Here is a 23,662-nt window from a genome sequence, read left to right on the forward strand (position 1 = left end):
GCTTGCAACACTGCTCGGAAACCCATTTCAGTGCTGCTGGACAACAAGGTGTTTTTTTTTTTGCAGAGTAAGCAATACCATTTCTTTCTCTTTCCAAAGTGGAATGAGGAGCACCCAGGAAGTGTTTCATCAGGAATCAAGGATTAGAGTAACAAATTATCCTGGGACTCAAACCTACAGCCATCAGGTCAGGAGGCATATCCGCTACTGCCTTCCCTCCCAGGGATTGCTTTGGGATTTTATTGGTTTAGCTTCTCTTCCCATCCCCGCACCATTACCTCCAGAGTCCCACTGATCTAGCCTCGGCCTCTGCGTCTTCCTCCATGTACTGCTCATTGGTCACATCAACCACAGATACGAGATCATCTTCCACATGCATGCTGATGACGTCCAGCTATACCACTTCCCTCAATCCCCTCCACTACATCTCTACTGTCAGGTTGCTTGTGCAACATTCAGTCTTGAGTGAGCTGCAATTTCTTCCAGCTAAACATTGGGAAAACTGAAGCCACTGTCTTCAGCTTCTACCACAGACTCGGTACTCTTGCCACTGACTCGATCTTCTCCCTGGCAACCGTCTCAAACCGAACTAGACCGCTCACAACCGCTGCATCCTATGCGACCCAAAGCTGAGTTTCCGACATCACAAAGACCACCTGCTTCCACTGCCACAACATCGCCCACCTCCTCCGCCCCTGTATCAGTTGCTAAAACCCACATCCATGCTTCTGTGACCTCCAGACTCCATGACCTTCTGGCTGGTCCCCTCATCCTCCACACTCTATTCAGCTCATCCAAAAAGTCCCACTTACCCATCAGCCCTCTTCTTGCTGACCCAACCTGGGCTTACGCTGCCCCAAAAGCTCGAATTAGAATTCTCATCAGTGTGTTTAAATCTCTTTATGACCTCACCACACTGTCACTGTAACCTCCTCCATCCCCACAACCTGTTCCAAACTCTACACCCCTCCCGACGATGGCCTCTTGTGCACAAGCCTCTCCCTTCGCCCCACTATTGGTGGTTGTGCCTTGAGCTGTCTAACCCCCAATGCTCTGCAATTGCCTCTGCTGCTCCACCTTAAGATTCCCCATAAAACGTTCCTCTTTGATCAAGTTAAACCTCATTCTTTGGCTTGGCATTCATTTGTTCTATAGTCTCCATGAAATGCTTTGGGTCATTTTTGCATATTAAATGTGTTACAGAATTCCACGTACATTACTTATTTGGGGGGGGGAGGGGTTAGTTTAATTACTTAATCAGTAGAGCGACTCGATTCATTGAACACACTTCAGTTCCTTCGTGGTTCAGTAATCGTTCCAATGACCCAGCATTGAGACAGGATTATAGCTCCGTTATAGTGTCTGCTGGTCCACCCCCCCCTCCAAAACCTGTGTTTTAAATATTTGACTTTTAGTTATGGAGATCAGCATGTGCTTTATCTTGCAACAGTTCGCACCTCTCTTCCACTAGCTTATTCTATAACTGGCAAGAAATGAGGTTGAACATTAGAAGAGCAACTGCCAATTTACAATACCAAAAAAAAAGACATTTCCTCAAAACAATCATTTTCGGAATACGGTACCACAGGTTCTGGCAATTCTTCCGTATCTGACCCAAGTGACAACCTTGATTAGCGAAGTGACCACAGGGGACAAAAAAAACAAAATCGAATCCCAATCTTATCCTCATCCAACGTCCGCACAGAAATGTTCCCGCAGGAATCACTGGGCAACGACCAAGAGTGGAAACAGAGACCAAGGTTTTCCCTCCCTGGTCCCTGGAGACCAATTTCCCCCAGTGAGATAATCACACACAAACCGGGCGTCCTCACCTGGACGGGTCACTACCACAACACGTGGTACACTGATCCATCAGGGGAGTGATTCACTCAAGGATTCTGGTTGGCGTCAACTATTAGTTGCCTCTTTGCCAGATAAGTGAGAAAACAGTTACAGGTTTCAAAACTATCATACCATCATCGGCGGTCCCTCGAGTCGAGGATGACTTGCTTCCACATCAAAAAGTTCACAGGTGTTTCAATGAAGGACCTAATATTCCAGATCCCAAACTACATCCTGAAGGGTGGAAGATGCCTGTGTGTGGATTTTTTTTTTTTTTTAACGTGGGGTGGCCGTTGCACACCAGCCACCACACGGGCTTGACAGAGCTAGGTCTTGGTCCAGTGGCAAGGATTTACCAGGACCTTCTCTCAAAACTAACACCGTGCTGTGAGAAGCAGACAATCAGGTTTAGTGATGGCGTGACAGAGTGAGTGAGACTGCTGCATGGGGCACCAAGGATTCCAGTGACAACACATGCTCACTGCACTGTGCTTCTATCTGCAAGAACCCTATCGTGTCGGTACTTTACAAATTGGAAACAAAGATCACTTGTGAGAACAGGGCACAGATAAGCATCAGTCTCCCACTTCTACAGTTACAACATTTGTAACAACCCCACAAGCTGCACATGTGAGTTTCCTTTCAAAAAACGAACTTGCATTTATATAGCACAATGCAGAAGTGTAGGTGCTGTTAATGAAGGCAAATGCACCTTCAATTTACACACAAAGTCCATCAAACATCAAATGTGAATAATTAGCTAATTTTTTTTTTGCCAGTGTCAGTCGGGAAGAAATGTTGGCCAGGACACCAGAAGAACTCCCTGCTCATCTCTGAATAGTGCCATGGGATCGACTAGGTTTATATTCACTGGAATTTAGAAGAGAGGGAATCTCACAGAAGCATGTAAAATTCTGATGGGATTGGACAGGTTAGATGCAGGAAGAACGTTCCCAATGTTGGGGAAGTCCAGAACCAGGGGTCACAGTCTAAGGATAAGGGGTAAGCCATTTAGGACCGAGATAAGGAGAAACTTCTTCACCCAGAGAATTGTTAACCTGTGGAATTCTCTACCACAGAAAGTTGTTGAGGCCAGTTCATTGGATATATTCAAAAGGGAGTTAGATGTGTCCCCTTACAGCTAAAGGGATCAGGGGGTATGGAGAGAAGGCAAGAGTGGGGTACTGAAGTTGCATGATCAGCAATGATCATATTGAATGGTGGTGCAGGCTCGAAGCGCCAAATGGCCTGCTCCTGCACCTATTTTCTATGTTTCTATGTTTACATCCACCAGATTAAGCAGATAGGGCCTCGGTTTAACACCTCAGCTGAAAGGATATCTAGAGGACTAGAATAAAAGGGGGTAGAAGTAATTTTTAAAAATTATTTTCTGTACATGTCCATGACATTTTAATGATCTATGTACCTGAACCCCAAGTATCTTTGGACCTCCACTGTTTGCAACTTTTCACCATTTAGAAAGTACTCCGATCTATCCATTTTAGGCTCAAAGTGGATAATTTACCTACACTGAAATCTATTTGCTAAGATTTTGCTCAATTAATAGCTTTGTAATACTATGCTTCCATCTACTCTGCTTACAATGTCTTTGTGCAATCGGCAAATTTGGATATGTGGTTCTCTATCCAGTCATCCAAGTAGTTAATAAATATGGTCAATAGTTGAGGCCCCAACACAGATCCCTGTGGGACACCACTAGTCATATCAGAGTACCTGCCCATTGCCCCTACTGCCTGTCTCCAGCCGCTCAGCCAATCTCCTAACCAGGTCAATAATTTGCCCTCAATTCCATGAGCTTCAACTTTACCTAACAGTCTCTTATGAGGGACTTTATCCAATGTTTTCTGGAAGTCCTTATAAAAACATCCATAGACATTCCCCTGCCAACTACTTCAGTCACCTCTTCAAAAGATTCACTCAGATCTGTCATGCATGAAATACCCTTTACAAATCCACGCTGGCTCTCTCTGATCAGCTGAAAATGTTCAAGGTGTTCAATCACTCTATCCTTAATTATAGACTTTAGCAATTTCCTGACTACAGATGTTAAACTAACTGATCTATAATTCCCTGGTGTCCCTCTCACCTGTCTTAAACAGCGACATGTGCAATTTTCCAATCTTAAGGAATGGTTTCTGAATCGAGAGAACTGAAAAGGTTGTAGTGTTCTCACCTACTTCCTTTAAAAATCTGGGATGGAAACCATTTGGTCCTGTGGATGTAACTCTTTAGTGCCATTATTTACGTCATTACTATTAACTTGCTTACAGTAATTATGGCGAGTTCCCATCCCTAATTAAAAATTAGCTTCCTGTGATGTCCGGTAAACTATCCTCTTCCTCTAATGTAAATACTGAATCAAAGTAATTATTTAACACGTCCGCCATTTCCTTATTTTCATTTACAATATCACCATTCAATTTTCAAGGGGCCCACATTACTATTGACAACCCTCTTTTTCCTAAAATAATTGGAAAAAATATTTCTGCTGATTTTGATATCCCTTGCAAGTTTCTTTCCATACTCCCTTTTTGTAGCTCTTACTATCTGATTCGTCGCTCTTTGCTGTTCTTTGTACCTTTCCCATTCACCAGGATCTGTGATAGTTTTCCCAATCTTTTATACTTTGTTTTAGATTTATGTTATCCCTTACCTGTTTTTTTTGTGGAAAGTAGAGCTCTTGCCCCTTAGGGGCATAAACTGGTTCAGAATTAAATTCTATTTTGAACACCTCTCACTGATTATCTAACGTTTGACCCATTAACAGATTTGCCCAGTTTACTGTGGACAGTCTGGAGCCAAAATTGCCACTTTTTACAGCCCTGTTATTGCCTCCTGGGGGCGCTGTGGTGTTTTTGTCGGGGGGGGGGGGGGGGGAGGGCTTTCCCCAGAGGTTCAGGGGGGCACTGCACCGGCGCACAACTGGCAATGGTGTCATCGGCTCGCACGCCAACCCCATCCCGGACATCCGCTGCGAGGTGCCTAAAAGGGGAGGCCCTTTTATTTTGCTGGCCGACTCTTGGCAGCCCTCGCGTCGACCGGGTGCCGGGCTGCTGGCCCAGTCGATCGTGTTCCTGGTGGCCCAGTGGCTGGCCACTAAAGGACCTGCACAGTGGCCCTCCCCGCAATAGTGGGGCAGATGCTTTGTGGCGCATTAGTGCTACGCAGAGCATCCTGCCAGCGCCCCTCAAATGTAGCGGAGTGCCGGAGACTGGGGGAGAGAGAGAGAGACAGATAGGAGAGAGAGAGAGAGAGAGAGAGAGAGAGAGAGAGAGAGAGAGAGAGAGAGAGAGAGAGAGAGAGAGAGAGAGAGAGAGAGAGACGCACATAAGAAATAGGAGCAGGAGTAGGCCATACGTCCCCTCGAGCCTGCTCCGCCATTTAATACGATCATGGCTGATCCAATTATGGACTCAGGTCCACTTCCCTGCCCACTCCCCATAACCCCTTATTACCTTATCAGTTAAGAAACTGTCTATCGCTGTCTTAAATTTATTCAATGACCCAGCTTCCACAACTATGAGGCAGCGAATTCCACAGATTTACAACCCTCAGAAATTCCTCCTCATCTCAGTTTTAAATGGGCGGCCCCTTACTCTAAGATTATGCCTCCTAGTTCTAGTCTCCCCAACAACCTCTCTGCATCCACCTTGTCAAGCCCCCTCATAATCTTATACATTTCGATAAGATCACCTCTCATTCTTCTGAATTCCAATGAGTAGAGGCCCAATCTACTCAACCTTTCCTCATAAGTCAACCCCCTCATCTCCAGAATCAACCTAGTGAACCTTCTCTGAACTGCCTCCAAAGCAAGTATATCCTTTTATAAATATGGAAACCAAAACTGCACGCAGTATTCCAGGTGTGGCCTCACTAATATCCTGTATAACCGTAGCAAGACTTCCCTGCTTTTATACTCCATCCGCTTTGCAATAGAGGCCAAGATTCCGTTGGCCTTCCTGATCACTTGCTGTACCTGCAGACTAACCTTGTGTGTTTCATGCACAAGTACCCCCAGGTCCCGCTGTACTGCAGCACTTGGCAATTTTTCTCCATTTAAATAATAACTTGCTCTTTGATTTTTTTGCTGCCAAAGTGCATAACCTCACACTTTCCAACATGATACTCCATCTGCCAAATTTCTGCCACTCACTTAGTCTGTCTGTGTCCTTTTGCAGGTTTTTGTGTGTCTTCCTTACACATTGCTTTACCTCCCATCTTTGTATCGTCAACAAAAGGAGCCCAGTCTAATTCCACGTCAGGGCGTGACTTCTGGGCCAGGCAATAAAAGGATATCGCCCCAATTCGGGTCGAGGAGCAACTTCGCCCCGTGTCTCAACCCGTTGAAGGTGGCCTTACTTGAATCTGAGCAACTAAAGAAAAATGTTTACGCACTGTTAGGTTAACTAAATTTGGCTCATTATTAAACCTAATATGGCCTGCCCCCTTCTTGTTGGTTCGAGGACATAATGCTGCAGAAAACTGTCCTGAACACACAAGAAATTCACTACCTTTCTGACACAAGTATCAGCCGTGGCTCAGCGGGTCGCACCCTCGCATCCGAATTAGAAGGCTCTGCGATCAAGTCCCACTCCAGGGACCTGAGCACAAAAATCTAGGCTGACACTCCCAGTACAGTGCTGCACTGTCGGAGGTATTTCAGACGAGACATTAAACCGAGCCCCCCGTATGCTCGCTCAGGTGGACATAAAAGATCCCCGGCACTGTTTCGAAGAAGAGCAGGGGAGTTCTCCCCGGTGTCCTGGCCAATATTTATCCCTCAATCAACAACGCAAAAACAGATGATCTGGTCATTATCAAATTGCTGTTTGTGAGAGCTTGCTGTGCGCGAATTAGCTGCTGCGTTTCCTACATTACAACCGTGACTACACTCCAAAAAGTACTTCATTGGCTGTAAAGCGCTTTGGGACGTCCGGTGGTCGTGAAAGGTTGCTATATAAATGCAAGTCTTTCCATTTTCGTTTTATTACTGACATTCTGGTGACATACTGACCAACTCTCGAAAGATAGCCTTGCATTTCTATATTTATGAGCTCGACTGCTTAGCCCCTGTGAAAACCACTCTGCCTGGTCTAATCATACGGAGCAGCCAGGCTGTTTAATTACATCTCGGGCTCTGCCAACACCAGCCTGCCACAGGTTACCAGGAAGGGCACGATAAGGTGGGCATCACCGCCCACTCAACAAAGCACGGTGCAGACTCAGGGCTCATCATCTGGGGCATTCACAAGGTACAAACTCCTCCTCACCCTGACTCAGGGCTTCATCCCATGTGGCCCCGAGAGATTGGAGAGAGGGGGGGGGGGGGGGGGGAGTTATGTTTTAATACAATTAACTATTGTAACCTGATTTACATTGATAAAAAATTGTCAAAAGGAACATTTTTCCACCCAATTTAGGGATCAAAATCTCCAGCATCAGACAGAAAGATAAAGAAAATTTTATTTTATCAGGACATAATTAGCTCTAACCAAAAATATTATTAAAATCATTGGTCAAGGAACCATTAAGCAAACATCTAACTAACATTAATGTTGGTTAACCGATTAAAAGAGACATCTGCTGCTGTCAGAATGTAACTAAAAACATTGGTCGGCATTAATTCATCTCAGAAGTAAAAAGTATCAGCAATTAGACGGGAAATAAAATGAAAAATTACCAGGAATAGGTCGAATGTAGAGAGTTTTAACTGAGCCGGCTCCACACGTCTATTTTTTTTTGACTTAATGGCGGTCAACGTTTTTCAAACCGGTCTCCAGCTAGTTCCGCCGTTTGCCTCTTGCGCATGTGCATGGCGCCGGGCATTGTGGGCGTTGTAGTTGTGATTGGTGACCGGCTTTGTCGACTTTGATTGGGTTGCTGGGGTCAGAGCAACTACAATTCCCGGCGGGCGTTGCGCAAATGCTCTCCCCGCCCTTTCCAGAGCCTGCTAACGAGAGCGGCAGTTGGAAGGGCAGGAAGGGCTGGGTGGGCCGGGTTCTCCACAGCACCACCTGCAGGCCCAGCAGCCCATAGCATGCTGTGGTCTTCATGAGGGCCACCCCTCTCAAAACTTTGCCCTGATAACTCAGTTCAATTGCCCACTGAAACTGGGCTAACTGAACTGTGGTGTCAGCAAGACACCCTCAAAGCCTCCTTGACAAAGTGCAACATCCCCACCTACTCCTGGGAGTCCCTGGCCCGAGACCGCCCAAAGTGGAGGGAGAGCATCCGGGAGGGCGCTGAGCACCTCGAGTCTCGTCGTCGAGAGCGTGCAGAAAACAAGGAAGGAGCGTGCGGCAAACCAGACTCCCCACCCACCCTTTCCTCCAACTATTTTAGTTGAACCTATAAATCAAGTGCCCCCTTATTAAAGGGGCATTAAAACCGACAAATAAAACAAATTTAACTTCAAACGGTCAAGTTAAAATTTGGTTGCCGCGGGTGATGGTGCACTCCAGTCCCTCCGGCGCCCATCTCTCGCGGAAGGTCGCGAGCGTACCGGTGGAAACCGCGTGCTCCAGCTCCAGGGACACCCTGGCTCGAACGTAACCGCGGAAAAGAGGCAGGTAGTCGGGCTGAGCGACCCCCCCTCGACCGCTGCCTAGACTAGTCCCACCCTTTCCTTCAACCACTGTCTGCTGTGACAGAGACTGTAGGTCCCACGTTGGACTCATCAGTCACCTGAGAATTCACTTTAAGAGTGGAAGCAATTCATCCTCGACTTCGAGGGATGTTTGTGGGAGCTTGCTTGTGCGCAGATTGGCTGCCTATGATGATGAGATGGTAACACTCTTGCCTCTCGAGGTCAGAAGGTTTGTGGGTTCAAGTCCCACTCCAGGGTCTTGAGTATGAAAATCTAGGCTGCTGCTCCCAATGCAGTGCAGTGTCGGAGGTGCCATCTTTCGGCTGAGACGTTAAGCTGAGGCCCCGTCTGCTCTCTCAGATGGATGTAAAAGATCAGAGCAGGGGGGGTTCTCCCCGGTGTCCTGGGCCAATATTTATCCCTCAATCAACAGCGCTAAAAACAGATTATCTGGTCATTATCACATTGCTGTTTGTGGGAGCTTGCTGTGCGCAAATTGGCTGCTGCGTTTCCCACATTACAACAGTGACCACACTTCAAAAAGGATTTCATTGGCTGGAAAGCGCTTTGGGACGTCTGGTGGTTATGAAAGGCGCTATAGAAATGCAAGTCTTTCTTTTTCCTCAGGAAAAAATCTTCAGAGGTGAGGATGAACTGGAAGATGTGAATAATGACAAAAATCTTCAGAGGTGAGGATGAACTGGAAGATGTGAATAGGCACAGAGGTCTACTTTGTCTGTGTAGGACCTCGAAGGGATTGTTTCATTCTGACTCAGAGGAGGAAGCCTGGTGGTAATGAAGTGGATGAAGAGACAATTTTAACGTTAATTAAACAGAAAATTGTGATTTAAATCCAGAAAAGCTCTGCCCAGATGCAAGAGAGAGAGAGACAGAAGGAAGGAACAATTCATTGTAAAAGCGGTGAGTTGGAAGGCTAATCATTGCCCAAAATGTGGTGAAATGGGTCATTTTAAGTTGGTTGCTATGGGGAATAGTTGAGGATATTTTAGTTTTTTTGTAATGCTTCACCGGAGGCTAAGAGCCATTATTTTGAGGGCCTCGGGCTTTTGAGCGCTTTGTGGTGTTCAGTCTCTTCCCCTCCCTTTTCATCTCGACGTTTGATCGGCTTCACGTAGTCCCCGGGGCTCGCTTACACCGCAGCCGCGGGAGGCGCTAGAGAGGCCGGGGAGCGATCTACGCGACACCGGGGCTGCCACTTGTGTGTAGGCCTCGCCTGTGAATTTATATATTTTTATTTTCTATGTTTTTTGGAGGTAGGGAGGAGGGGAAATTTGATTTAATCAATTCCTAAAGTCCAAGCCCACATCAAATATAAAATCCTGTCAGTAACTGAGATAAACTTGTTCTGACATCGAAACTTTGAAACAAAACGTATTCTTTGCCCCTCAAGTCTCATTTGTTTTTTGGGTTTAAAATGTGACCTATTTTGCTGCATTTCACTCATACTAAAACATAACTTCCAAGTGTTTAAATGGGCCTGTGATCTGTTCTGGTTCACTCTTCCAACAGTTCCCTGAGAGCTGGGAAGTTCTTCGGTTTGTTTTGTGACAATTGTAGATTAATTTCCCAGAGTGAAATAAAAGAAAGACTTGCATTTATATAGCGCCTTTCACCACCTCAGAATGTCCCAACACGCTTTACAGCCAACGAAGTACTTTTTGGAGTGTAGTCACTGTTGTAATGTGGGAAATGCTGCCGCCAATTTGCGCACAGCAAGCTCCCACAAACAGCAACGTGACGATGACCAGAAAATCTGTTTTAGTGATGCAGGTTGAGGGATAAAAATTGGCCAGGATACCGGGATAACTCCCCTGCTCTTCTTCAAAATAGGAAAGAAAGACTTGCATTTATATAGCACCTTTCACGACCACCGGACGTCTCAAAGTGCTTTACTGCCAATTAAGTACTTTTGGAGTGTAGTCACTTATAATGTGGGAAAGGCAGAATGCCAATTTGCGCACAGCAAGCTCCCACAAGCAGCACTGTGATAATGACCAGATAAACTGTTTTTGTTATGTTGAAATAGTGGCCGAAATAATGGTATTTGCGTCCACCTGAGAGAGCAGACAGGGCCTCGGTTTAACGTCTCATCCGAAAGAAAGGTGGTAGCTCCGACAGAGCAGCACTCCCTCAGCACTGCACTGGGAGAGTCAGCCTGGATTATGTGTTTAAGTCTCTGGAGTGGGGCTTGAACCCACATCCTTCTGACTCTGAGGCAAGAGTAACGCCCACTGATCCATGGCTGACATCTGCCTGTGATGGGATCGGAATGTGCAGATGTAATGCAGTCTCCATATTAATCACATTCTGCCTTATTTATTTAATAATTCCACGTAAATTCCCATGGTCATATTTATAGAGGAAACTGCCTCTGTAAACTTGTCACGCTGCAATTACTCGCTCCTGTCGTGCTTACACTGTGGGAGGGGGTGTCATTACAATCTTTACAAGTTTTACAGAGGCACCTTTCATTATGAATAAGGACACAGGAATTATAATGGAAAAAGCTGAGTGGAAGTACCTTAATACATAGGATTTTTTAATATATTCATGGTATGTAGTGCACTTATCTCATTGGTACTTTTATAGTTTTATTTTTTACTATCAAGGATCAGTTTTTATTGCCAATTTAAAAACCTAGGTTTTTTTGTGTTGCCCAAAACTCACTCTAGGTTTGTAGACAGTTTACTCGGGGGCTATTTAGTCACTACAGTCGCAACAATTTGGTGGGACTTAGAGTATTGAAAGAAAGTTGTTGACAAACGTTACGGTTAAGCCAAATAAACTTTATTTCCCAAAGTAGAATTAAAGTACAAACAATGCATAAAATAGCACACAAGCCTCACTACTTGCGCTCGTATTACCTGTTAACAGAGGTGATCAATCTCCGCCATTGTGTCCTGCTTTAAGCTCCCAGCTTAAAGTCCAGCTTATATTAATGACAGGTTTATTCTCTGGTTGGCAACCAGTAAACCAGTGGGGTGCTACAGGGATCAGTGCTGGGACCCCAACAATTTACAATATATAAAAGTGACTTGGAAGAAGGGACTGAGTGTAACGTAGCCAAGTTTGCTGACGATACAACGATGGGAGGAAAAGCAATGTGTGAGGAGGACAAAAAAAAATCTGCAAAAAGACATAGACAGGCTAAGTGAGTGGACAAAAATTTGGCAGATGGAGTATAATGTTGGAAAATGTGAGGTCATGCACTTTGGCAGAAAAAAAAATCAAAGAGCAAGTTATTATTTAAATGGAAAAAGATTGCAAAGTGCCGCAGTACAGCAGGACCTGGGGATACTTGTGCATAATACACAAAAGGATAATATGCAGGTACAGTAAGTGATCAGAAAGGCCTATAGTATCTTGGCCTTTATTGCAAAGGGGATGGAGTATAAAAGCAGGGAAGTCTTGCTACAACTATACAAGGTATTGGTGAGGCCACACCTGGAATACTGCGTGCAGTTTTGGTTTCCATATTTACGAAAGGATATACTTGCTTTGGAGGCAGTTCAGAGAAGGTTCACTAGGTTGATTCCAGGGATGAGGAGTTTGACTTATGAGGAAAGGTTGAGTAGGTTGGGCCTCTACTCATTGGAATTCAGAAGAATGAGAGGTGATCTTATCGAAATGTATAAGATTATGAGGGGGCTTGACAAGGTGGATGCAGAGATGGGGGAGACTGGAACTAGAGGGCATGATCTTGGAATAAGTGGCCGCCCATTTAAAACCGAGATGAGGAGAAATTTCTTCTCTCAGGGTTTTGTAAATCTGTGGAATTCGCTGCCTCAGAGAGCTGTGGAAGCTGGGACATTGAATAAATTTAAGACAGACATAGACAGTTTCTTAAATGATAAGGGGTTATGGGGAGCGAGCAGGGAAGTGGAGCTGAGTCCGTGATCAGATCAGCCATGATCGTATTAAATGACAGAGCAGGCTCGAGGGGCCGTTTGGCCTACTCCTGCTCCTATTTCTTATGTTCTTATGTTCTCTCTCTCTCTCTCTCTCTCTCTCGGGTGGGTCCTAGGTTCTTGCTGCCTAGGTGGCACTCCCCTCCTGGTTTATACTATTCTATAATCTGTCCCGTCTCCTTTGATTACACATTCATCTGCCCTGGTGATTAGTTCATACTAAACTTTATTTTCCATGATTAGTTTATACTGGTTACTGGCTATGCTAAGGACGGATTGACTGAACTTCAGTTTCAATTGGTAATTCATTTCTATGTTCAAGGCACCTTAACCCTACTCTCGAGTCTTCCCATCTTATGTTGCCATAGCCTGCATATTTCTACGTATTGGATGCTACTTTCAGTGTAAAGGGAGAAAATCAATGGACTCAAAATACCTCGGGAAATTTGGAGCGATTCTTTTTGAACATTGTTAAATCAAACCAGCAAGGGGCTAAAGAAAGATAGTCAAAACGAACGAAAATCCACAATTATTTACGTGGTTCGTAAGCACCACATTAGGGTTCATCGTCAGACTCCCACATGACCCTTAAAATTAAATGTTTATTGTGGTGCCATCGTACGTGCCTGTCACTACAATGGTGGCGGAGGTGCGGCCAATGTTTATGGCAAATGAGGGTAGAAGGCCCAGGGGCAGCACGGACCAGCCCACACTGCGGTATGTGTGCACAGTGGGTCCGTGCAGCAGAGCAGGTCTCCAGTCGTCCTGGTTAACCCTTGCCACTGGATAAAGACCTAGCTCTGTCAAGCCCGTGTGGTGGCTGGGGTGCAACGGTCACCCCATGTTTTTAAAAAAAATCCACGCACAGGTATCTTCCACCCCTGGAGCTCACGACTGGAATATCGGGTCCTTCATTGAAACATCTGCGAACTCATCTCTTTTGGTGTGGAAGCAAGTCATCCTCGTTCGAGGGACTGCCCATGATGATGATGGAGTAGGCCATTTAGCCCCTTGGGCCTGTGGAAGAGTGCCAACCTGCTGTCAGGTCTTTGTAACATCCCACGGCGCATTCACTCAGAATAGGAACAGGAGGGGTCCATTCAGCCCCTTGTGCCTGTTCCGCCATTCAGTGAGATCATGGCTGATCTGCGAACTAACTCCATATACTGTACCTGCCTTTGCCCCATATCCCTTTGGTTAACAATAATCTATCAATCTCAGATTTAAAATTAAGAATTGATCTAGCATCATTTGCGGAAGAGAGTTCCAAACTTCAACCACCCTTTGTGTGTAGAAGTGTTTCCTAATTTCACTCTTGCAAGGTCTGGCTCTAATTTTTAGACTCTGCCCAACCAGCAGAAATAGCTTCTCCCTATCTACCCCTTAATATCTTGAAAACTTTGATCAGGTTTCCCCTCAACCGTCTAAATTCCGGGAGTAACCTTCTCAATTCCAGGGTTGAGGACACCATAAATTGTTGGAGATTGTGCAAGGGGAGATCTTGCCTTTAGTAACCAGTGCCTTGGTGTATGACCTGAGTTGGCCTCTGATTACAGCATCTTTCAGATCCACTTTCGAGGAGGCCTTAATTCAGGACCCCATCAGTCTGCTCAGGCGGACGTAAAAGATCCTGCGGTACTTTTCAAAGAAGAGCGGATGAATTCTGGTGCCCTGGCCAATGTTTATCACTCAACCAACACCACCAAATATGGATTAATTGCTCATTCATTTCATTGATGTTTGTGGAACCTTGCTGTGTGCAAATTAGTTGCAGAGTTTAGCCTACGTTACAACAGTAACCACACTTGAAAAATGTAATGTATTTGCTTCATGGCTTCTTGCTTAAGAATTCATAGCAACACATTGCTATTAAGAACTAGTTGGTTTATTAACAAAGGTTTAACAATCACACGACACATTACCAGTTCATCCACTAGGCTCACAACTGCCTACCTCATCGTGGCTGACCTAGACCCAACTGGCTGGGGTTTTATTGAGTCTTGTGGACATTATATGACTGGCTAAGTCACTCCCAACTCAACAGCTCCACTACTATTTTGAGTATAACTTTAAATCTCGTGCCCCCTTTTGGTAAGGGCACCAGATCCCACAAATGTACAAATAAAACTTTAAAGCAAACTTAGTTCAAATTAAGATTTGGTTGCCGGGGGTGATGATGCACTCTAGTCCCTCCGGTGCTCACCTCTCGCGGAGGGCCGCGAGCGTACCGGTGGACACCGCGAGCTCCATCTCCAGGGACACCCTGGCTCGGATGTAACCGTGGAAGAGAGGCAGGCAGTCGGGCTGAACCGACTGCCTGCTGTCTGTACCGGCTGATGGCCCCCTTGGCCGTGCCCAGGAGCATTCCTAAGAGGAGGCCTTCCGACCTGCCCGCTCCCCTCTGCACAGGGTGCCCAAAGATCAGGAGTGTGAGCAGCCAGAAATTGAGGAGCAGCCCCTTCAAATGGCAACATCTCTACAAACCTGTGAGCATACTGACAGATGCATACATTACAAAAAATAATTCATTGGCTTTAAGGCGCGTTGGGATGTCCTGAGGATGTGAAAGACACTATCAATCCAAGTTCTTTTTGTACGACTACAGATTTCAGGGCACTATTCGTGTGATCAGTGCACTGCTGACCTTGCTCCACACCTCACTGGGACTGAATGGCTGCCGCCTGCTAGTGTATAAAGAAAATATTCCTCACAGCAGTACAGAAAAAAAGAACGGCTTGCGTTTATATTATGCCTTTCACGTCCACCGCACATCCCAAAACGTTTTACAGTGAAGTACTTTTGGAGTGTAGTCACTTTTGTAATGTGGGAAATGCAGCAGCCAATTTGCACACAGCAAGCTCCCACAAACAGCAATGTGATAATGATGTTATAATCTGTTGGTTGAGGGATAAATATTGGCCAGGACACCAGGGATAACTCCCCTGCTCTCTTTGAAATAGTGCTATGGGATTTTTTAACATCCACCTCGACGGCAATGGGGCCTTTGTTTAACGGCACATCCCTCAGCACTGCACTGGGAGTGTCGGCCTAGATTTAAGTGCTCAAGTCTGTGGACTGGGGCTTGAACCCACAGTCCTCTGACTCTGAGGCGAAGGTGCGACCCACTAAGCCACAGCTGGCACTGAGGATGATTGAGGTTGTCTTAAAATAATCCCATTTGTGCAGCCTTCATTCCTTTTCATGCTGGAAACCAGGTCTGGGAGGCACAGTCCCTCGCTTCAGTGACCTCCGTGCGGTGCGCACAGCCCACAATGCGCTCGTTGTCCTCACTGGTGGGATTGGCTCGATATCCAGACCCAATATTTTAATAACCAAACAATGGGACATTTACATAGTCATCACCATCATAGGCAGTCCCTCGGAATCGAGGAAGACTTGCTTCCACTCTTGGAATGAGTCCTTAGGTGGCTGAACAGTCCAATACGAGAGCCACAGTCCCTGTCACAGGTGGGGCAGACAGTCGTTGAGGGTAAGGGAGGGTGGGACTGGTTTGCCTCGTGTTCCTTCCGCTGCTTGCGCTTGTTTTCTGCATGTTCTCGGCGATGAGACTAGAGGCGCTAAGCGCCCTCCCGGATGCTCTTCCTCCACTCGGGGCAGTCTTTGGCCATCGACGACGAGATCTAACACCGCCTCCAGTGTGCCAGCGCAGCCTTCGGCCGCCTGATGAAAACAGTGTTCGAAGACCAGGCCCTCAAATCTACCACCAAGCTCATGGTCTACAGGGCTGTAGTAATACCCGCGCCCCTGTATGGCTCCGAGGCATGGACCATGTACAGTTGACACCTCAAGTCGCTGGAGAAATACCACCAACGATGCCTTCGCAAGATCCTTGGGAGGACAGACGCACCAACATTTACATAGAACGTATGGCACAGAAACAGGCCATTCGGCCCAACTGGTTCATGCTCCACTTGAGCCTCCTGCCGCCCCTGCTTCATCTAACACCATCCTTTCTCCCTCGTGCTCATCTAGCACCCCCTTAAATGCATCTATGCTTGTCACCTTATCTGCCCTCTGTAGTAGTGAGTTCCACTTTCTAACCACTCACTTGGGAAATAAATTTCTCCTGGATTCCTTATGTGATTTATTGATGACTACCTTATATTTATAGTTCTGGTCTCCATCTTCTCTACGCCTAGTCTCGAACCCTTTCAATAATCTTAAAGCTCTCAGTTCGGTCACCCGGGATTCTTTTTCCTCTCGCGTTCGGGAGGCAATGCTATTTTTGTTTCACCACTAATCTGGAAATGTTGTCGGAAATGAGTAGAAACCGATTTAAACGGTTCCCATTTGTTAGTATGGTACAGTATACATTTGAACGTTTTTAGAAGTTTGATATGAGAGGACATTGTCGAAGAAAATAAATCACAGACTCCATCTAGTGGCCGTTGCGTGCAGAGCAGTTTCATTTTCCCTGTGTTTCCAACGCCCTGCTTGTTGTGTAAAAATGAAACTGCTTTTCACCCTGCTGTCTGTCGCTGTCCATCTTGAAACTCTTCCCCCACCCTCATTGTCCGGAAACAGAAAATGCTGACGCAGAATTTCCAGCACAGAAACTAGAGAGAAAGAGAGAGAGAGAGAGAGAACAATTAGGGATGGGAGGTGCTAGCTTTCCCAACGACACCCACATCCCGTAAATGCATAATATGATTTAGCGATTTCTAATTCACTAACTCGTCTCATAAGAAATGAACTAAAATACACTATAATGTTCCTAGTAATTCCACTGAGCCTGACTGACTCTATCTGAAGGAGGTAACTTCACTTCATCTCCTGTCTGTTTTCCTCAAAAGTTATTCTCTTTAAAAAAAAAAAAATCTGCCCCAGACCATGTCACGAATACAGTTGTGTTTGGTATCCTCCATCTTATTCATTATAGCGAAGCCATAGTGTCATTTTTTTTTTCATAGGCAGTCCGTCGGAATCTTGCTTCCACTCCTGAAGTGAGTTCTTTGGTGGCTGAACAGTCCAATACGAGAGCCACAGACCCTGTCACAGGTGGGACAGACATTCTTCGAGGGAAGGGGTGGGTGGGACAGGTTTGCCACACGCTCCTTCCGCTGCCTGCGCTTGGCCTCTTCGCGCGCTTGGCTTTGAGATTCGAAGAGAACGCCCTCCCGGATGAACTTTCTCCACCTCGGGCGGTCTTCGGCCAGGGACTCTGAGGTGTCAGTGGGGATGTCGCACTTTACCAGGGAGGCTTTGAGGGTGTCCTTGTAACGTTTCTGCTGCTCACCTTTGGCTCGTTTGCCGTGAAGGAGCTCCGCATAGAGCGCTTGCTTTGGGAGTCTCGTATCTGGCATGCGAATGATGTGGCCTGCCCAGCAAAGCTGATCGAATGTCGTCAGTGTTTCAATGCTGGGAATGTTGGCCTGGACGAGGACACTGATGTTGGTGCGTCTGTCCTCCCAGGGGATCCGCAGGATATTGCGGATACTTCGTTGGTGGTATTTCTCCAGCGACTTGAGGTGTCTTCTGTACATGGTCCATGCCTCTGATCCATACAGGAGGGCGGATATTACTACAGCCCTGTAGACCATGAGCTTGGTGGTAGATTTGAGGGCCTGGTCTTCTAACACTCTTTTCCTCAGGAGGCCGAAGGCTGCACTGGCGCATTGGAGACGGTGTTGAATCTCCTCATCAATGTCTGCTTTTGTTGATAAGAGGCTCCCGAGGTATGGGAAATGGCCCACGTTGTCGAGGGCCGCACCGTAAATCTTGATGACTGGGGGGGCAGTGCTGTGCGGCGAGGACAGGCTGGTGGAGGAACTTTGTGTTACGGATGTTAAGCGTAAGGTCCATGCTTTCATTTGCCTCAGTAAATACGTCGACTATATCCTGGAGTTCAGCCTCAGAATGTGCACAGACGCAGGCGTCGTCCGCGTACTGTAGCTCGACGACAGAGGCCAGAGACCTGGCCTGGAGGCGGCATAGGTTAAACAGCTTCCCACTGGTTCTGTAGTTTAGTTCCACTCCAGCTTAGAGCTTGTTGACTGTGAGGTGGAGCATGACAGCGAGGAAGATTGAGAAGAGGGTTGGAGTAATGACGCAGCCCTGTTTGACCCCGGTTTGGACGTGGATTGTGTCTGTAATGGATCCGTTGGTAAGGATCACGGCCTGCATGTCTTCGTGGTGCAGGCAAAGGATGTTGACAAACATCTGGGGGCATCCAAAACGGAAGAGGACGCTCCATAGGCCCTCACGGTTGACAGTGTCAAAGGCCTTTGTAAGGTTGAAAAAGGTCATGTATAAGGGTTGGTGCTGCTCCCTGCATTGTTCCTGCAGCTGTCACGCTGCAAAGATCATGTCCGTTGTGCCCCGTAGGGGACGAAATCCGCACTGTGAGTCCGGGAGGAGCTCCTCGGCCACAGGGAGAAGACGGTTGAGGAGAACTCTAGTGACAACTTTCCCAGTGGTTGATAGGGAGATTCCCCTGTAATTGCCGCAGTCGGACTTGTCCCCCCTTTTTAAAGATGGTCACGATCACTGCATCTCTGAGATCTCCCGGCATGCTCTCCTCCCTCCAGATGAGAGAGATGAGGTCATGTATCCGTGCCAACAGTGCCTCTCTGCCATACTTTAGTGCCTCAGCAGGGATTCCATCCGCTCCCATAGCCTTGTTATTATTGAGCTGTTTTATGACTTTTCCTACCTCGTGCAACGTTGGAGTTTCACTGAGCCCCGGTGTCCTTGATGAGTGTTTCCCTGTTCTTGGCCAGCAGTGGGGTGGGGCCTTGGGAGTTTGGACCGTAGGTGGCCTTGACTGCGATGAAGAATCATCTCATATCGTGGCTGTCGGCCAGTTGTTGTATCTCCTGTGCTTTTTCCATCCACCACCTGATCTTTAGGTCCCGGGTTTTTTGTTGGACCTCAGCCTTGAGCCGTCTGTAATGTTGTTTTGCTGCTCCCAAGTTGGGTTGTTGCTTGAGGCTCAGAAATGCTCTGCGCTTGCGATCTATTAGTTCTTGGATCTCTTGATCATTTTCATCAAAGCAGTCCTGGTGTTTCCTGGTTGAGTGACCAAGTGTCTCTTCACAGGCACTGGTTATAGAGGCCTGGAGGGCAGACCAAGTGCTGTGGGCATTCAGCATCTCAGGGTCATTAAGGCACGCCAGATTGGCTGTGAGGCACTGGCTGTATAAGGCTCTCTTAGCTGGGTCTTTAAGTGCCCCGGCATTGATTTTTTCGCGGCACTGCTTCTGCTGTTCCCTCTGCTTTGGGGCAATGTTAATGTTGATGATGGATCGGATTAGGCGGTGGTCTGTCCAGCAGTCGTCAGCTCCTGTCATGGCGCGGGTGATGCGCACATCCTTGCGATCCCTGGCTCGGACGATGATCTAGTCGAGCAGGTGCCAGTGTTTGGAGCGAGGGTGTTGCCACGATGCCTTGTGTTTGTCCCTCTGGAGGAACAGAGTGTTGGTGATGAGGAGTTCATGTTCTAGACATTTTGTCAGGAGTAGGGTACTGCTGGTATTGGCTTTCCCTACCCCCTCTCTGCCAATCACTCCTCCCCAGAGGGCTGTGTCTTTGCATTAAAATCACCCAGGAGGATCAATTTGTCGCCCGTGGGGACGCGGGACAAGGATGTCTCAAGGTTGGAATAAAAAACCCTCTTTAGCCTCGTCCGTTGCATCGAGTGTAGGGGCGTACGCACTGATGACTGTGGCACATTGGTTCCGGGATAGGGTGAGTCGAAGAGTCATGAGGCATTCGTTAACCCCACAGGGGAAGTCTTTGAGGCGGTCGACCAGCTCATTTTTGACAGCGAAGCCGACTCCATGAAGGCGGCGTTCTTCCTCTGGTTTTCCTTTCCAGAAAAAGGTGTAACCTCCATCATGTTCCTTGAGCTGGCCTTCCCCTGCCCGCCGGGTCTTGCTTAGGGCGGCGATGTCGATGTCAAAACGTCTTAAGTTCCCGGGCAACTATGGTGGTGCGGCATTCCGGCCTGCGGCTGTTGGAATTGTCCATGAGGCTCGTATTAACCTGCTAAATAATCATCATAGATCAGTCTCTCGGGGTCGAGGATGACTTGCTTCCACACAAAAAATGAGTTCTCAGGTAACTGATGAACTCATTTTAAACAGTGGGAAGATGCCTGTGCGTGAATTCTTTTAACGTGATGTGGCCGTTGCACACCAGTCACCACAGGGCTTGACTGAGCAAGGTCTTCGTCCAGTGGCAAGGGGGATCCAAGGCGACCGCAGACCAGGCTCCGCTGCATGTGCCAATACCTACACACAAACTTAAACATGCTCCGACTGTCCTCCTTCCTTCCCACAGGACCTCTCTCTACGTGGAATTCATAGTACGCAATGTGAGCCTCACGACCTCACAGTCTCGTTATTGACCCGCGCCGCGCCTTCCCTTGGTCCCGACCAGGCTGCTCCACTTCTGGTCTCCGACCTCTCCGCTCCTCCGTACCTCGTCCGTCCTGTCCGCTTTCCGATCTCCGGACCTTGCCGGTCCTTGCTAAATAAACCTCGTGGCAGCTCTGCACAGACGGAACCACAGTGCAGTTGTGTATGGTGACTTGATTGGTACGTTGACCGACGGGTCCTGCTGTGTTCGTGCTTTACAGGCTGGTTTGTGTCAAATAATATAAAATAACATTTTACACATCGTTCATCGTTATTTAAGTGTTTGTTTAACAGAAGGTTGTGGGTTCAAGTCCCCACTCCAGAAACCTGAACACAAATCTAGGCTGACACTCCCAGTGCAGCATCCAACAGCCCCAGCATTGAAGCACTGACCACACTCGATCAGCTCTGCTGGGCAGGCCACACTGTTCGCATGTCAGGCACGAGACTCCCAAAGCAAGAGCTCTACTCGGAACTCCTTCACGGCAAACGAGCCAAAGGTGGGCAGAGGAAACGTTGCAAGGACACCCTCAAAGCCTCCCTGATAAAGTGCAACATCCCCACCGACACCTGGGAGTCCCTGGCCAAAGACCGCCCTAAGTGGAGGAAGTGCATCCGGGAGGGCGCTGAGCACCTCGAGTCTCGTCGCCGAGAGCATGCAGAAAACAAGCGCAGGCAGCGGAAGGAGCGTACGGCAAACCAGTCCCACCCTCCCTTACCCTCAACCACTGTCTGTCCCACCTGTGACAGGGACTGTTCAGCCACCTAAGAACTCATGTTAAAAGTGGAAGCAAGTCTTCCTCGATTCCGAGGGACTGCCTATGATGATAATGAGTGCTGCACTGTAGTAGGTGCCGTCTTTCAGATGAGACTTAAAACTGGTCTCTCAGGTGGACATAAAAGATCCCATGGCACTATTTAGAATAACAGGGGAGTTATCCCCGGTGTCCTGGGTCAATATTTATCCCTCAATCAACATAACAAAACCAGATTATCTGATCGTTATCAAATTGCTGTGTGTGGGAGCTTGCTGTGCGCAAATTGGCTGCCACGTTTCCCACATTACAACAGTAACTACACTCCAAAAAGTATTTCATTGGCTGTAAAGTGAGGTCACTAAAGGTGCTATATAAAAAGCAATAGTTTTAATTTTTACTGTCTGTGGTAACTGTTGTGTATCTGTAAAGCATGTACTCCCATGTTCCGCCACCAGGGAGCTCATCCCCTGAAGTCCCAAGGGATCCCAGCATCCCTTGGGAGCACTGTATGTAAGCCGGTCCCTAAGGCCTGTTCCTCACTCTGGAGTGCCTTATTAAAGACTGAGGTCACTGTTACTTTAACCTCCCTGTGTGCAGCCTCATCTGTGTTAGGAACACAATAACTGGCGACGAGTGTACGAATCCAACGCAAAGATGCAGCAAACTGTGGGCATCCTGGAGAAGTTCTCGGAGGGTGAGGACTGGGAAGCCTATGTCGAACGGTTAGACCAGTACTTTGTAGCCAACGAGCTGGACGGAGAAGGAAACGCTGCAAAAAGGAGAGCAGTCCTCTTCACAGTCTGCGGGGCACCGACCTACAGCCCCATGAAGAATCTTCTGGATCTGGTGAAACCCACAGATAAGTCGTATGAGGAGCTGTGTACACTGGTTCGGGAGCATCTTATCCCGAGGGAGAGTGTGCTGATGATGAGGTATCGGTTCTACACGTGCCAGCGATCTGAAGGTCAGGAAGTGATGAGCTACGTCGCCGAGCTAAGGCGACTTGCAGGACAATGTGAGTTTGATAGCTACCTGGAGCAAATGCTCAGACTTTTTTGTACTGGGCATTGGCCACGAGACCATCCTACGAAAACATTTGACTGTAGAGACGCCGACCCTCAGTAAGGCCATTGCGGTAGCACAGGCGTTTATGTCCACCAAACAAATCTCTCGGCACACAAGTGCTAGCAATGTTCATAAATTAACTGGAACTGTGTTTGCGAGCAGAAATGTACAGGGCAGAACCCATGAGTCTGCAACTGCCAGCAGGCCTCAGGTGACCCAGATGACAGAGTCCCCAACAAAGGATGAATGCAAGGCAATTCACACCTTGTTAGCGTTGTGGAGGCTTCCATTCAGCTTATTCATGCTGCTTCAAAGGATATGTGGAACAATGGGCCACCTCCAACGAGCTTGCAAACAATCTGCAAGCTCTGCAAAACCTGCTAACCACCACGTGGCAGAGGAAGATCGGCCCATGGTGGATCAAAGCAATTTCAAGCCTCAGGGAGAGGAGGCAGATGCTGAAGTACACTGGGTGCACACATTTTCGACGAAATGTCCACCTATTATGCTAACCGTAAAATTGAATGGCTTACCCGTAGCCATGGAACTGGACACTGGTGCTAGCCAATCCATCATGAGTAAAAAGATGTTTGAGAGACTGTGGTGCAACAAGGCATTCAGACCAGCCCTGAGCCCCATCCACACGAAACTGAGAACATAAAGAGCTTATCACTGTCCTGGGCAGCACCATGGTCAAGGTTACCTACGAGGGCATGGTGCACGAACTGCCACTCTGGATTGTCCCGGGCGATGGCCCCACACTGCTTGGAAGGAGCTGGCTGGGCAAAATCCGCTGGAACTGGGATGACATCCGAGCGCTATCACGTGTCGATGAGGCCTCATGTATCCAGATTCTTAACAAATTTCCTTCCCTTTTTGAGCCAGGCATTGGAAACTTTTTCGGGGCGAAGGTGTGGATCCACTTGGTCCCAGAGGCACGACCCATTCACCACAAGGCGCGAGCGGTACCTCACATGATGAGGAAGAGAGTGGAAATCGAGCTGGACAGGCTGCAACGCGAGGGCATCATCTCCCCAGTGGAATTCAGCGAGTGGGCCAGCCCGATTGTTCCAGTACTCAAAA

General features: G+C 47.5%; 2 protein-coding genes across 3 annotated transcripts in view; one reads left to right on the forward strand and one right to left on the reverse strand.

Moving 5' to 3' along the window:
• The window catches only part of rangap1b (Ran GTPase activating protein 1b), a 47,730-nt gene extending 40,082 nt beyond the window's left edge, over window positions 1-7,648 (reverse strand). The window contains exon 1 of the mRNA XM_070861646.1: window positions 7,544-7,648. The gene's annotated coding sequence lies outside the window, so the exon portion shown is untranslated. The remainder of the gene's footprint in view (window positions 1-7,543) is intronic.
• A 1,446-nt stretch (window positions 7,649-9,094) lies between these two features.
• The window catches only part of zc3h7bb (zinc finger CCCH-type containing 7Bb), a 91,865-nt gene continuing 77,297 nt past the window's right edge, over window positions 9,095-23,662 (forward strand). The window contains exon 1 of one of the 2 annotated variants that reach the window (XM_070861648.1): window positions 9,095-9,370. The gene's annotated coding sequence lies outside the window, so the exon portion shown is untranslated. The remainder of the gene's footprint in view (window positions 9,371-23,662) is intronic. The other variant, XM_070861647.1, reaches the window with a different exon arrangement.

This window comes from Pristiophorus japonicus, chromosome 19 (assembly GCF_044704955.1).
Source record: "Pristiophorus japonicus isolate sPriJap1 chromosome 19, sPriJap1.hap1, whole genome shotgun sequence".
In the NCBI taxonomy this organism is placed as follows: Eukaryota; Metazoa; Chordata; class Chondrichthyes; family Pristiophoridae; genus Pristiophorus; species Pristiophorus japonicus.